Source organism: Cimex lectularius, unplaced genomic scaffold, assembly GCF_000648675.2.
Source record: "Cimex lectularius strain Harlan isolate CLEC.00 unplaced genomic scaffold, Clec_2.1 scaffold3, whole genome shotgun sequence".
NCBI classification, from domain to species: Eukaryota; Metazoa; Arthropoda; class Insecta; order Hemiptera; family Cimicidae; genus Cimex; species Cimex lectularius.
Window position 1 is genome coordinate 3810314 of NW_019392688.1, and position 15393 is coordinate 3825706.

A 15393-nucleotide genomic window follows, 5' to 3' on the forward strand; every position below is an offset into this window, starting at 1 on the left:
CAGACCGTTACGACCAAGAAATCATGAGAGGAAAAAATCCCTCAAACCAGGGATTTTCTATTTATTGATGACAGTGCCAGAAGTAATAGAGGCAGAATTGTTCATCAGTGTTTAGAAAACCTGGGAATTTCCCATCTGCCCCTCTGCACATTGTCTCCAGAGGTCAATTCCATTGAACACATGCGGGATGCGTCTCAGAGAACGCTTTTCGATGACTATCCACAGCCCGTTGACCTGCAATAACTGAGTGCAGCATTTATGGAGTGAAATTCTTTATGAAATTAGTGGCAACTTCATTAACAGTTTGTCTAACAGGTGCTCAGAGGTTTTAGCTAACAGAGGACATTGTATACAGTATTAATTCTCCATTCTTGTGTTCAATAAACAAAATTATGTAATTAAAACCTTTTATTTTATTTTTCAAAATCACTTAATTAAACATATTGCTATTCATTTTTGAGCAGCTTATTTTGGGTGTTTGATTGATGAGGAATCAGTAAAAATGAAAAAGTTTGACTCAGTCTTTAGCTAACATTTCATATGTGGTTACCCAATAGATGATTAAATTATTCCAATTTAATTAATCTTTAGACCGTGTTGATAATGAGTTAAACAGAAAAGGCGAGTGTGGAGGCATGAGCAGTCTGTCGTCTGCCAGACGGAAGACTTCCTCCTCTTCCGCAGTCTCTTCATCCGCCCGTGAGAGGACTTCTCGGTATCTTCGGTTTGCAGATCACCTGGAAAAACGGAGGTGCGAGCTGGAAATCGATGAGGCTAGTTCGCAGGCCGAGCCGACAGATGGCCGGACGCAAGTCGCTGCCGGTGCCGGGCTTCCACCACTCAGTCATGCCCCGGGCACCGAGTTCCATGGATTCTCGCTCCGCCAACGCTCCTGGATAAATTGATAATAAAACAAAACAAACAAACACGTAAGTGGAAAGTTTTGGAAAAAAATTGACAAATTCGAACTGGCCTCTTGGTTCGATCAAACTTGGACTTTTTGCCCTCAAAAAATTCAAATTTTATTTTGGATATCTTAGAAATTCGGCTTCTCTTTTGCATAAAGTATACCAATTGAACGGAATTCACTTAAAATAAACATAGAGTCTAAGCAATCAAATTTTTTAAAACTAAACTAATTAACATTATGATAATTAAATATTTAAACTTAGAATTCATATTTTCTAAAAAAATTATAACTTGGAATTTTATCACGATGAATCATTTCTCAACATCTTTTATATAATAAAACATCGAAACTAAAGGTTGTGCCAATTAAATTCCTATACTTACAAAAAGGGGCGTATGCTTTTTTTAAATTTACACTAAAATTTGGAAACTTTGGGTACTGCGTTTTCACCAGATGACGTAAAATTGTGACCGTTCTCTATAAAAATGTAATAGTTTCTCAGATAAATAGCCTGCTAGGCATTTTCCTGTATTATGCAAAGATTCTATTAGAAAAGTGTTTAATTTATTTTTGAATTGGTTCTCGTTATCTAGAGTTTTGTTGGTTTTGAGAGAATTAAATTGTCTCTACAATCTTTAATACGTTTCCCGTCTGGAAAATTAGTTAATAAACCTTGAATTGGAAATAAAATTTGATCAGGTGTGATTTTTTGTTTTGTTTTGAAAGAGATTTTAGTTTGAAAATAAATTCGTTCAACTTGTTTTTGCTCACATTACAGACAGATTTTTGAAACAAAAACTCAATTTCAACTGTTAATGGCTGAGATTATTTAAAAATTAGTGGTTGGTGGATACTGCAGCTGGCTTAAAAAGTTTTATAACTTAAAAAAGGCACACAGGCCCGAAAAAAACTTAGGTCAAATTTTACGTTTTTGAGCGGTCAGAGTATTTTTTTGGCTGAAAAATGTAAACTTTGATTTAAGTTTCAGGCCAGTATTCTTAATTATTTTAACATGCAAAGTGTTTTCTTGTCTGCAATATCCTTCGATCACTTAGAATAGAATTCAATTGTTCAAATTCAATGCATTTTCAAATCAAAAATACAATTTCAATTGTATCAGTTTGAGTTGTTGATGGGTACTGCAGCCAAGAAAATACATCGCTTTCTCAAAAATTATCGTTTTGTATCTTGAAAAAAGGCCCATATAGACACAAAACTTATGTCAAATAATCCATTTCCATTTTTTCTCTACAAGAAAATAAACGTTCACTCTAATCTATACCAAGTGATTAAAAGAGCTGCCAAGAAAATGCTCTGATTGCTCAAAAATTTAAAATTTGACCTAAGTTTCAGGTCTGATCGGGCCTTTTTTATATTGGCTAAGAAAACTTGGCTGAAGTACTCACCAATAACCCAGTTTAATATAATCACAGCCGACAATAATTGAAATTGAGTTTGTGTTTGACAAATTGGGATTTGAGCAATTTAATTCTATTCTAAGTGGTTGAAAGATATTTCAGACAAGAAAACACTTCTCTTGCTTAAAAATAAACGTTTTTTCCATGAAAAAATTCTCTCTATATGCCTGAAATTTAGGTCAAATTTTACATTCTTGAGCAATCAAGACATTTTTCTTATAGTGAATATATACACTGACGGACAAAATTAACGCACCACCTTTAAATTTTGATGTACATATTTAGGTTTATTCATATTGTCATACCAAGTTTGGTTATAAAAATAAGACATTTAAAGGAAGAGAAAATTCAATAACAAATAAGTTTTGTCCTCTTTAATACGAAAAGTGTCCTCTGGCACGAATCACGTTTGTTAAAAGCCTTGGATTCCTTGGAAAAGATTTTTGATAAAATCCTGACGATCTTTCCCATTCGTCTTGGGTTTCGAAATCGAACTCGTCTCGTAAGTTGATCCCAAATTGGATTCAAATCTGGACTTCGAGCTGCCACACCAATTCCTAAATTTCAACCTCATTCAGTGGACATACGTGCTTTTCGGGGTCTGGCATTATCCTGCGGTAGCAAGAACTTCTCACTGACTTTGGGGGCAAAGGTTCTTCGATTATGCCTTGCAAATACCAGTGTAAAGTTAGATTTGTTTTGAGTACGTAACAAATTCGGTCGGATATCCAAGGAAATGCCACCCCAGAACATCAATAATCCACCGTGGAATGCCACCTGAGGAACCTTACAGCATGGTGCTTCTTGTATCTCCTAAGCGTCTCCATATGAAATTACGCCCATCTGAAGATTTGAGGCCAACTCTGATCTCATTTGTAAAGAGGACTCGACCCCAATCTTCCAATGTCCAATTCACGTGCGAACTGGAGCTGGCCATTTTCTGAGCTGTGGAAAGAAGAGCATCTTACAGTGCTGGAAGAAATGGAAACATTTCGAACTTGTCTTATCAGATTCCTTATCTTATTTTCTGTAGCGCTTTCGTAGAGCCTGATGGTGGATGAATTTATCGTCCCTCTCATCTGTAGGCCTGTCCTGTCTTTATAATGTGAAGCCTTGCTTTCTGAAGCTCCGAAGAACCCTCCCTATTGCAGATTTACTCCTGGTGACTTCGCGCTGGCTGTATCTTCACTCTAATAATGCTATGACCCTGACACTGCCATACTCACTTAAATGCCTGACTGGAGCCAGAGAAAAAGGCTTAAGAATAAGAATTATATCAAATGAAATCAATGAAGGAAAAAGATTAATTGAAAGCGATCTTTAAGCTTAGCAGACTAGAAAGGCATAATGCTACTTTTTATCCAAATGGGATTAATCAGTACAAAAATAAATAAAGGAAGTAAACAAAGCATTATTTACTGTTTATTTTGATAACGCTAGCTCCTAATTACTCTTACTAATGTGGAAAGATAATGGAGTTAATTTTAAACTAAATAAATTGAGTGGTGTGTTAAATTTGTCCATCAGTGTCGTTTATTTTCTAGTAGAGAAACAAATAAAAATCCATAAATTTGATCTAAGTTTCGGTCCTTCATAGGTCTTTTTTCAAGGTGCAAAACGTTAATTTTTTGAGCGAGCGATGGGTTTTCTTGGTCCAGTATTTAGTACGTTTTCGCTTGATAAACACTGATAATTAGAATTAATTAAGGCTCTTAGTTGAGATGAAAAATTGTAATGTTTAATTGGTCAAGCGGACCACGAAATTAGTGAATTTACTGATAATTAGTTTTACATTTAAAAATCACATCATCAAGTTGTTCAGTAAGATATTTTGGCCGTATGAGAGAAAATTGGATCGCCTCTGTTAAAACAATGAAACGGTAAAATGAATTTTCATAAACTTTCCTGTAAAGCTCAACCCCGTTATTAAAATGTCAAATAATTGTTCGACTAACTTTCGAAAATAAATTACAACTTTTGTTATGACACTTTTTGTATACAAAAAATATAGCAGGGAAAGAACTTTTGTATCCGACATATTTCAAAATTTAATATACACTTTACAAAAGCTGAGCTTATAAAGATTAAGAGCTCGTTTACACACGATGCGATGCGATATCGCCTTAGTAGAAGCTCAAATTGGTTAGAAAGCTGTCATTGACTTTCCATAGATATTGATCACGCCGTGTTATATCAAAAAGGAAGCTTGTATAAATATATCTATAATATTCAACAATAATGAATATAGTTAAACATATATGGCCCCATACGCCTTTCATACGTTGGTTTAAATAATATTTTCATTTTGGACGAATGTATTTATTAGCGTGAACGTTGATGTATGTTTGGACATTTTTGTCATAGGATATCGAATGTCCACAGATACTCCAAAGTAGTCTAGGTTATACGCTCAAAGTATGATCTCGATTGTATTGTAGATATTTCAATTTTCAGATTACTTCAACCTTTCACAAGTATTTTTCATAAAATCCAACGTATCTCAAAAATTTTTCAATCTTACTGTAAATTTGATTGCACCAATAAAAAGAGCATTGAGAACTCGGTGGGACTATTTTTTTAGTGAGATTTTCCCCCAAAGTGGAAGCTGATGTGACTTCATTGTCCGAAAAAAAAAGAGTGAATACTGGCAGATATGGTGGTTACAAAAAGATTGCCTCTACTAATGAGCTTTAAGCGTGTACTTAATTATTCAAATGTCAGGTTTTTTGTAGTTTAAAATTAAAATTTAATTCTAAAATTTGGATATTTTGGCTGCAAACGTTCAAAAAAATGGCTCATTGAAATTTTGAAACTTCTATTAAAAATAATGAAAATAATACAAAGTAAACGACGAGAGTTTGGTACAAAATGGAACATAATAAAGAAAAACTTCTAAAAATTAAGTTAAACATTCAAAATGTACACCTTCTTAAAGAAGTGTTTTCTCCTTAAGATAACAAAGAAAATGAATTGCACAGCCTTTTCCAATGCTTTTTCCATTGATTTTTTCCATAATCAAGCATACAGAAGGATTTTACGAGAAACGGCGGACTTTATGGAATAAAGTCGTGAAAAGTTGAAAAGTGAAACATCTCGAATACAATTGAGAATTAGACTTTAAACAATAGGGACTTTTTAGTCCAATGAATGAAGTATAATCTAATTATAGACTTCTGTTCACAAGACACCCTGTATATATTTGCAATGTTCAACTAGTCACTGGCTTACTACAAAAACCCTAGTGACGATTGTTTAAATGTATTTATTTGCGTGAGTGGTTTAAGCATGGACACGAGATCTGGTCGATGGAGTCACCCGCCCCACCCGTCGAGTCAATTTTTACTCTGCATGAGTGCATTTATTTGCGTGAATGAAAAACGTCTCGTCATCCAACCTTAGGTTTAGGTTATACATAATTTTACCGTAGTTGTTGGGCTAAGCAGTATATCTAGAAACCTTGAGGGCTTATTGTTAGATTACGTAATAATCAAATGTGGAAGGGTTGTAATGGTAATAAAAAATAGACAAAATGTGAAGAGCCGGAAATGGTGTGAGCTAAGTGGCCGAAAAAATTAATATCCAGTCTTGATGTTAAAAATTTCAATTTAACGATAGTAAAAGCTGGATTATGCTTTGTACCCGCTTTTTTAAGTGTCAGGGAAATCTCTTCGTCGATTTAAACTGGAGAAGAAATAGCGTGACTCAGAACAAGCCACACTCGGTGTATTCTGATGCTTTCGCCTCCACAGAAAAGACCAACAAGTATCACCAAAATCGTAGTAGTTTAACGTGTTAAGTTAAATATTTGTGTTTTTAAGACGACCCGTGGGACTTATTGCATCAAGTACATAACATGTTCGTGTTCGAAACTGAAATGACCGATAGCCCCGAGTATATCCTGTCATGACAGCTATGACCCAGCACGGCCGACATCGAACTATTCGTTCGAAATATAAACAATATATCGTTAAATTAAGTAATTTTTAAAGAAGTTAAATACCATGGCATGATGTTGGCGTAAGATCTTTTATTGGGTTGTCCGGAAAATAATGCAGGATTTTGGTATTAAACAAAAAAAAAGAAACTAGTTACTTTAAAGCAATGTTCTTTAATCAAAATAATTNAATGAGTAATCCTGTAAACGTAAACAGAATATTTTATATAGATTTTTTTTAATGAAAACTTAAAATCCTGCATTATTTTCCGGACAACCCAATAAGATTGAAATTCTTAACAGAAGTAGTCAGATGTTGGGTTCGTGTTGGGTTCTTCAACTCCGGAGTCTTTCAAATTGACTCTGATCACGGAGCAATGTTACGGTCTAGACTCTAGAGTATTGAGATTGATTGTTATGGAGTTTTGCTCTTTCACTAACTAGTTTAGTCCCGTAACGAATTTATTCGCCATTGTCGTCGAGCACTTTCCCTGGTTATGTTAAACGTACATGTACTTTATAAGGTTATAGTGCCTGTCGAAGAGTTGGTGAGTTTATCTTATTAACGATTAAACTCGTAAATTAAAAACATTACTTAAAAAAGTTCCTTCCTTTTAGATATACGCCTAGTTCAATCTCAGAATGAGTACTGTGCTGATTACTGAATTTTTACCTAGTATCCAAAATATGGCAAACTTAAAATTAACCAATGCGCAGTTACGAGGAAATGACAAATTAGATGAGGCACAACTGGTCCTAAGATTTTTGATAAAACATCGTAATCGGCTGCCATCTATTCAATTGAGAACCACTAGGACATTTGCAAACAAACAAAAGTACATTTGACTATATCCAGGGACTAGCTTCAAAATATCCAAAAATCTCAGACTGTAAAAAACAGACGTGGGCTGGTATAATACCTTGAAATAGTTGATAAATGAATCAGGAATAAAATTCCCATTAAGAAAACACATAAAGGAAAAAAAGAAAGAACATCTAAACTTGTGGTACGCTAAACTAAAAAACCTGCAAATTAATATCACTGTCTATTATAAACAAAAGTAATTTTGGTTTGCGTTTCCTTGATGGGTTTTGGCGATTCGTCGTCTTCAATGTGTCTGTTGTTTTAAATTAGCCGAGCCTCGAGGAATATCGAGTACTAGGGGGGAGTGACGCCTGGAGGGTAAAAGTGAAATATGAGCGAGGGTGGAGTGGGTTCAACCCCGCCCCTTGGAATATCGAGTACTCTGGGGAGTGAATGTGACCAGATTTCTATGTTTGTGGTAATGTACATATGTGTGTATCGTGTGAGATTTGTGTCTATTCTGTGGTTGACAACCTGAGGCATAAACGTGAGGCTGGCACTTTAGGATGTCGACATGGTATGCAGATAAAAGCAGATCAGTAGCCAGATCGAGACGCTCAAATGGCTGCAGTTTAGACCAAAGTACGCCTGAAAGAAAGGAAAATAAGGAAAAGACGCAGAGGGCCGGTGATGACCTCAGATGTATATCATAACCTAAACTTCTTACTTTATATAAATAAGCAGAGGTTGATTTTCCATCGTCGTTCTTAAATCTTTGTTTGTCCTTTATTTTACATCCTGTCTGTCCGATGCCACATAATGCTGACACAAACCTCCTATAACTTGACCTTACCCATTTTTTTAATGGATACCAGGATCGAGAGGAGTTCCCCCTGAGCACTGCTGATGTAGTATACAGGATATTGTTCTTCCTTCCTGTATACATTTTTTGGGCTTGCAACACGCGTTTGAATTTGATCCACCGGTGTACCGGTGATCTAACATCGAAGAAACTCATTTATGAAAGTGGTCGGGACCAAATTCAAGTTCTAGCAGATCCGATCCCGCCGGTCACCTAGATAGTTCCTACTCACAGTAAGTTGTTTTGCAACGATCCGGATTTCGAGCTTTTAGCTCATCATCAGGTTGAAAGGGTTCTACAACCTGATGATGAGCTAAAAGCTCGAAATCCGGATCGTGCAAAACAACTTTCTCTGAGTAGAAACTATCTTTTTAAAAAGGATTGAACACCGCACTCACTCCGCCATTCATCATTTCTACCGGTCGCCTCAGGCGTCAGAAAAAAAGTCCATAAGCGACGGTGGGTATCGAAACCACGACCGCGGTATCTACTAGTCGACTTAACTACTAGGCTACTGCCGTCCCTTGACCTTAACCATAGCTGCCAGGATCTTCTGAGCCTTGATCTATCGCGTTTTATAGTGAAGGACTGCCAAGGTCTTCTGACCCCGATTCATTTTCATCCTCAGCTCAGACCGATACGAGCTTTCAGCTTAACTTTTTTTCCATTTTCTTGTTCAACATACTCTATCGATGTAGATGATATCCCGCTTAATAGACTGAATATATCAACTTCTAGACCGTATGTTTCAAGACTTTGAAAAGGTGAAGTTAAAATATTTACATAACTTACAAGTTAGAGAATAGTTGTGCTCCCGTTGTTACACCAGGAACTATTGTTATTCTAAGAAAAGTCCCTGTCGTTCTATTTTCTTTTGTAAAAGCCGTTGTATTGATCTCTCGTATGAAAATGACCAGTTTCGAAGTTTGGAAAAGGGAGTTTCGTACCTTTGTTTTGACAGATGTTCGATTGTCTCTCTTTTGCCTTGCTTCTCTTCAACATTATACAATTTCAATTCGCTGAAAGTAGTTCGATCGCATCTCATTGTAGGAAGAAGTAGAGAATCTGCCTGATAAAATACTAAAGACGTTATATTAAAAAGAAGGAAGGATCAGAAAGATTAACGCATTCAGATATTTTTTAACGACATAAAAGTCTATTCTCTTTTTCTATCATCTTATTCGCATGGGAAATGGCAGAAAGAAAAATTGTAAAATCGTATTATCAAAGTTTTCGAAGTTGCTCAATATTTGGCAACAGGGGACGATTTAGCCTCGGTCCGAAAAGAGGAAACGGAGAATAACAGACCAAGGAGACGTGAGAAATTCCTATTTCGGTTCGTTTTCTCTACAACACAACAAGGATGAAAATACGTTTGATACCAATCGAGATCAGCACGATTGTCCGTGTCCGTTCCGAGTAAAAAAAACGAAAAAAAAACACAACGATTTGGTTAAAACGTGGGAATGGAAGATAATAAAAGGTTACTCGGCATGAACAATGACATGGGATTTGGAGTTTCAAGCAGACCGTCAATGTTTTTATCTTGACTAAAATACGTTTCATGAAAACAAAACACATCAGTTTAAATTTTCAAAACAAACTAAGTTTAATTAAAGCTAATTAAAAAAAAATCGTACAGTTGGGTTTCATGGTTTTCACAGGAAAGATTTATGTACACAGTATGTTTAGTAGATTTTTATCATAAATACTTTGAAAATTGAATAGCCAATTAAAAAAATAAATAAATGGAAATAGAAGAAAAACCCAGAATTAAAAGCTGGTAAACAGGCCATGAGAAACGGGCCAATAACAGCACTCAGTGTGAAGTGTTAAGGAGCGTGGAGGTCTAGAGGTCATATTCGGTTAAGGCGACAGGTCGGGTTCTTCGGGTGAAAATGTGAAACAGGAATCGGGAACGGATCCATTCATTGACAAAATTAATGTTGCGGTCGTTGTGGATAGGGAGGTTAGTAACGTCGTAAGGAGCTTTGTCCATTTGTCTGAGCACTTTTGATTGGAAGGATTGGACGCGCTAGATGTTGGATGAACCCCACAGTTCCACTCCGTGTCCAAAGTGGTCGCAGTAAAGTTTTTTAGGTTGTTTCGTGTTGACAGTCAAGACTGAATTTGGTCATATAAACTGCACAAAAATGAATAGGGACATGGCCAGTTTTGTAGTATTTACTTACTCTAGCATTTTTACTATACATTGCATTAAAATTTATTAGACACTTTCAGGTATTTACTGAAGGAAAATTTAAGGGGTTTTGACAAATAACGAAATAAAAGGTTTTAATTCCATAATTTTGTTTATTGGACAAAATAATTTTTTAAAATAGTTAATACCGTGCATAATGCCCTCTATTAGCTAAAGCCTCTGTGCACCTGTTAATCATACTGTTAATAAGGTTTTCATTAATTTCATAAGGAATTTCACTCCATAGATGTTGCAATGCTGATCTCAGTTGTTGGAGGTCAACTGACTGCGAATGGTGATCGAAAAGCCTTCTCTGTAACACATCCCACATGTGCTCAGTGGGATTGAGGTCTGGAGACAACGGGCAAAGGCAGATGGGAAATTCGCAGATGTTCTAAACATTTATGAAAAATTTTGCTTCTGTTAGGTCTGGCAGTGTAATCCAGACATCGAAAATCCATGTCAATGAGATCCCTGGTTTGAGTGATGTATTCCTTGATAATTACTTGGACATAACAGACTGCCATGAGGATACCTTCCACAATACAGAGTCTAGTTCCTCCTTCAGTATAAATCCCAGACCATCACACCATCTCCTCCAAAGTGCATAAAAGGGAGAACGAACTGGGGCATTGCATGCATCCCATGTTCTGGTAAATTCTTCGGCGTCTACCACTATACAGACAGGAACGCGACTCATCAGTAAACAAACAGCATTCCAATTGGAGTTCTCTTCTAGGTGCTCGCGGCACCATATTCTCCTGAGTAGCTAATGGCGGGCTGTTGCTGCAGGTCGTCTAATAAGGGCATATGATGTGAGGCCAACTGGTGATAAAGGCCTTGCCAAAACATCTTGTACTTCATTTAGGATCTGGCTGGCACTATGGAAAGCGTTCCGTTCCGGGTTTGGTGTTCATACTCAACAGTATCTTTCTTTCCACCTATACATACTGCACAATTATCTCACTGACCGGTCTTTTCAAGTCATTGAGAAAGGATATTACACTAACCATACTGGTGTTCCTCAGAGTAGCGTTCTGGCCACGTTTATACTGCTAACTCCATCAAATCCTCAATCCACCACATTCTTGGGGTTATTTTCAGAAATCATCCCAAGTTTGATAAAGTCTTACACGCGGAAATTACAAACTAAAGCAGTGCCAACCTTTCCAACCCAATCCTTATTACCTAATGCTGAAATTTTACCTAAACGATCTCTGCTTCAGAGTAAGGTGCGGTCACTAGTTCTCAGAGACCAGATCCATACCAGCGTCTCTGAAAAGAAAAAGTTTGGTCCCTACCTGTACAGAATATAACTGCTGACTTAACAGTTTTTTCTATACAAGACAAATGCACCCAAAACACTTTTACGTAAAAAAATGCCCTAGACTATACGCCAACAACAAGGAATTACTGTCATCCATATAAGGCAACTACTGAGGATTGTACTTAGTCGGCAGACTGACGTGGAATCCACACAATGGTCTGATGCGACAAGAGACTAAGAAGACTGCTAGGACTAAAATCAGACATGATTGTAACTAACACTATACAAAACGATAATTCGATCTAGTAGGCACAAGGACCAGAACAGTTGAGAACCCCGAAGCCATCCAATATCCAACCCACCCAAGCAGTCCAACCAGCCGTCAGACAAATTATCCCACTACTTCTTTAACCTTACCCATATGACCTCAACAATTCCTTCGTTCAAAATTTGACCTGTTCCTGCTTCATGAAATACCACTCTAACCTTTCGTCTCACCCTAACCTCACGTTCAAGTCCTTTCTACTACTATCTACCTATAAACTCTCAGACCTACTCGCCCTTAACTCTCAGCAGCAAGGGTACCTTAGGCTGGTTTCTCAAATCGTTTCCTCGGAGCAGTGCTGACCAGTGATCTGATCGATGAAAATCAAAAGACCAAATTTCTACGACTTACATATTTACAGTACATACTTATTTACAGTACACAAATAAAAAAAAAATTGTTAAGTGCAATCATAATTCGTCATAATAAATTGTTTTATGACAGTCCACGACTGCTACTTAATGATTTGATCAGTACATGTGCAAAACTCGCTGTAATTTTTAATGGGAAAATAAAAATTCTCCACTAAGAAGTGTTATTTAGTCGTTAACTATCATTTTGGTTTGACAGATGATAGGTAAGCAACATGTTTTTAAACTTTCTCATCCAGTTTTTGTTATTCTTACATTTTCTTCTTCTAGTCACGAATAAATATTTTCAATTCTCCATAGTTATATACAAAATAGAAACGAACAACTTCAACTCTAACATTTTAACGATTTATAAAGTCCTTGTATATACAAACTCCTGAAACCATAGTTACGAACCGAGAGTTATAACTGAAGGGGGGAGAAGGGACAAAAGTTTGTGTTCAGTATGAAATAGTATACAAGCTCATGTTTTTTATATAGACTATAATATGTAGACAGATATTTTTTAATATTAATTTTTATAAAACTACTAATTACTTTTAATTATTAGAAAATAAAGTGGTATATAGCAAGGCTTAACAGTTAAGTACTGCTCAACAAATTTTTTGCTCGAGTATTCAAAAAATTAATATTCCATGTAAGCAGCGTATATAACATATAGAAAAAATTGAGGTGATTTCAAGCCTTGGGAATTTCTTTACAGTTCACGTCACCGAATAAAACGGAATCTCCCATTAAAAATGGGCCTTTGAGGCTGCCGGCCTAATATCTTAGCCGAATTTCCATCAGGTAATCCTCCTGGCGACTGTACTCCTATAAGAGGATTGGGAGAAGAGGAGCTTTTTAGACAGAACTGGATGTCGGTCGGCCGAGGAAAGTCTTATAAAGCTGTTCTAATTGCTCGCCTTTTAAGCGATATCGGGCATTTTGTTATATCGTTCCACACGCCTTTAGATGTAAAAGAAAAGCCAAATGTAGATAAATTGCTGTTAAGAATTGCGACTAATTGTTTTATGAGATTTCGAAGTTGTGTTTACAAGAAAAGTCGAATCAATAGAATTAAGTAGAACGCCAAGGAGTTGACATAATCTTTGGTGTGGATAACGAGGATTAATTTGTTTATCCGTCTATAATCGAATTAATAAAGGCCCCTATTTGAAAGTGACATTTCATTTTTCCACCAGTTCGAGCCATGTCCCGACGCCTAATTCGACATCCATCCTGCTGGGCGTTTTGTGCTTTGAATCGAATCGAATAAACTCGTTATGAATTTTTCCCATTCAAGGGCGGAATTTTCGCCAATTCTCTGGATTTATACCATACATGGCACTCGGGGCGGAGCCTAGTTTAATAACCGGGACTCATCCATCAAGGAGCCGGCAGGGGTAGACGGAAGGACAGGGCGACAGATGGCATCTTATTATTACCACTGGTGACCTTCCTTTTCAACAAGCCGGTCACAAAGTCTTCAAAACAAACGCGGGCTCGAGGTACAAGTTGCAGTAGGTTTTTAACGCTCGAATCCTAAGACTTTTAAAACAATTCGTTTGTAGCATGAACACAAATACATATTACAAAAATGTGGGTAGATGGTTTTTACTCCCGGTTACAATACTGGCACTATGGCCAAATCTGCACCAGGAGGGCACTTATTAAAACAAACTACGCTAGCATTAAATGTGAGTGATTAAGGGGCTAATGTTTCAAAGTCATAGTCGTTTAAGGTGTGAGAATTACCTACTTTGGTGTTAGGAGTTTTGGGTCTGCCCTGCCCATCGAAGTAAGGTTCCTGGAGCGTTGACAACTAGGTCATTTAAACCCCAAACGCATGTAGTTTTTACCCTAAGCACACTCTCATGAATTCGTAAATACGTTCAGTCTTATTCAAAATAAACTGCTTTAAAATGAATAGGAAAATTGCCAATTTTGTAATATTTACTTTTAATTCCATAATTTTGTTTATTATTATAATAATTTTTTTGAACAATTAATACCGTGAGTAATGTCCTCTGATAGATAAAACCTCTGTGTACCTGTTAGGCGTACTGTTAATAAGGTTGACACTAATTTCATAAGAAATTTCACTCCAACGCTGCCCTCAGTTGTTGCATGTCAACTGGCTGCGGATGGTGATCGAAAAGCCTACTCTGTAAAACATCCCACATGTGAGTTGTATTCCTCGATAATTTCTTGGACATAAAAGACTGCGGTGAGGCTGCCTTCAACAATATTGAGTCCAGTTCGTCTTCCAGTGTAAATCCCGGTCCAGATGCCTCCTACAAAGTGCACTGAAGGGAGGACAAACTGGGGCGTTGTACGCATCCCCTGTTCTCGGTAGACACTTCGGCGCCTGTTATCACTATACAGACAGAAACGCGACCCATCAGTAAACAAACAGCATTCCAATTGGAGTTCTCGTTTAGGAGCTCGCTGCACCATATTCTCCTGGGTTTTTGGCGGGCTGTTGCTGCAGGTCGTCTCAAAAGGGGCATATGATGTGAGGCCATCTGATGATTAAGGGCTTGCCAAAACATCTTGTACTTATTTATGATCTGGTCACTATGGAAAGGGTACCATCTTGCAGCAATGACAATATCCTGACAATATGTCCTCCCTTAGCGTCGAATTGCGATGAAATCCACTACCAGGCCTCCTATTGGCACTTCCAGTCTCTCGTAATCGGGCTAAGGCCATAACGGTCGATGGGCTTTACTTTTCTGCATAGCACTCAATATTCTCACTTCAATATTCAATATTTTGCTATGATCGGACTATAAGGAAGTAGGTGAAGGAAAGGATTCTCTTGTGCTTCCTCAGCACACCCGGATGACAACCCTATCAAAGGCTTGAGTTACATCAAGGAAAGCATCCGCATTTCAATTAAATCTAAGCATTTAAATCACTTAACGTATTTTTCCTCTATGATTCTATGTCTAACTAAACTAATTGAGGGTCAATGGGTTACGCAGAGCTATCAATAAGCTCTCTCACATTACTCATTCACGCTAATAAATACAATCTCCCTGGGTAACACAAAATAAATTTATTACAAAAAATTGAAAACTGATGGTCACCCGTATTTATTTCCAAAATTGAAACAGGGGAACAGAATCACTGCCATGTACAATCACTACTCCATCTCTATATGGAGCCAAGGAGTGGCACATGCGCTTCAACTTGGGGTGACCGTGCTGTTGATATATGGGACCTGATTTGTGGATCCAGACCAACGACTTTCTCATTTCTTTGTAATCATGTTTTTTATAGCAATTTTATCGTCGAAGGACCCGGAGTGCATCGG

General features: G+C 37.1%; 1 protein-coding gene across 2 annotated transcripts in view; it reads left to right on the top strand.

Moving 5' to 3' along the window:
• The first annotated feature begins 484 nt into the window (after window positions 1-484).
• Window positions 485-15393, top strand: part of LOC106662125 (octopamine receptor beta-1R-like) — a 236637-nt gene continuing 221728 nt past the window's right edge. For both annotated transcript variants that reach the window (XM_014385937.2, XM_014385938.2), the window contains exon 1: window positions 485-929. The gene's annotated coding sequence lies outside the window, so the exon portion shown is untranslated. The remainder of the gene's footprint in view (window positions 930-15393) is intronic.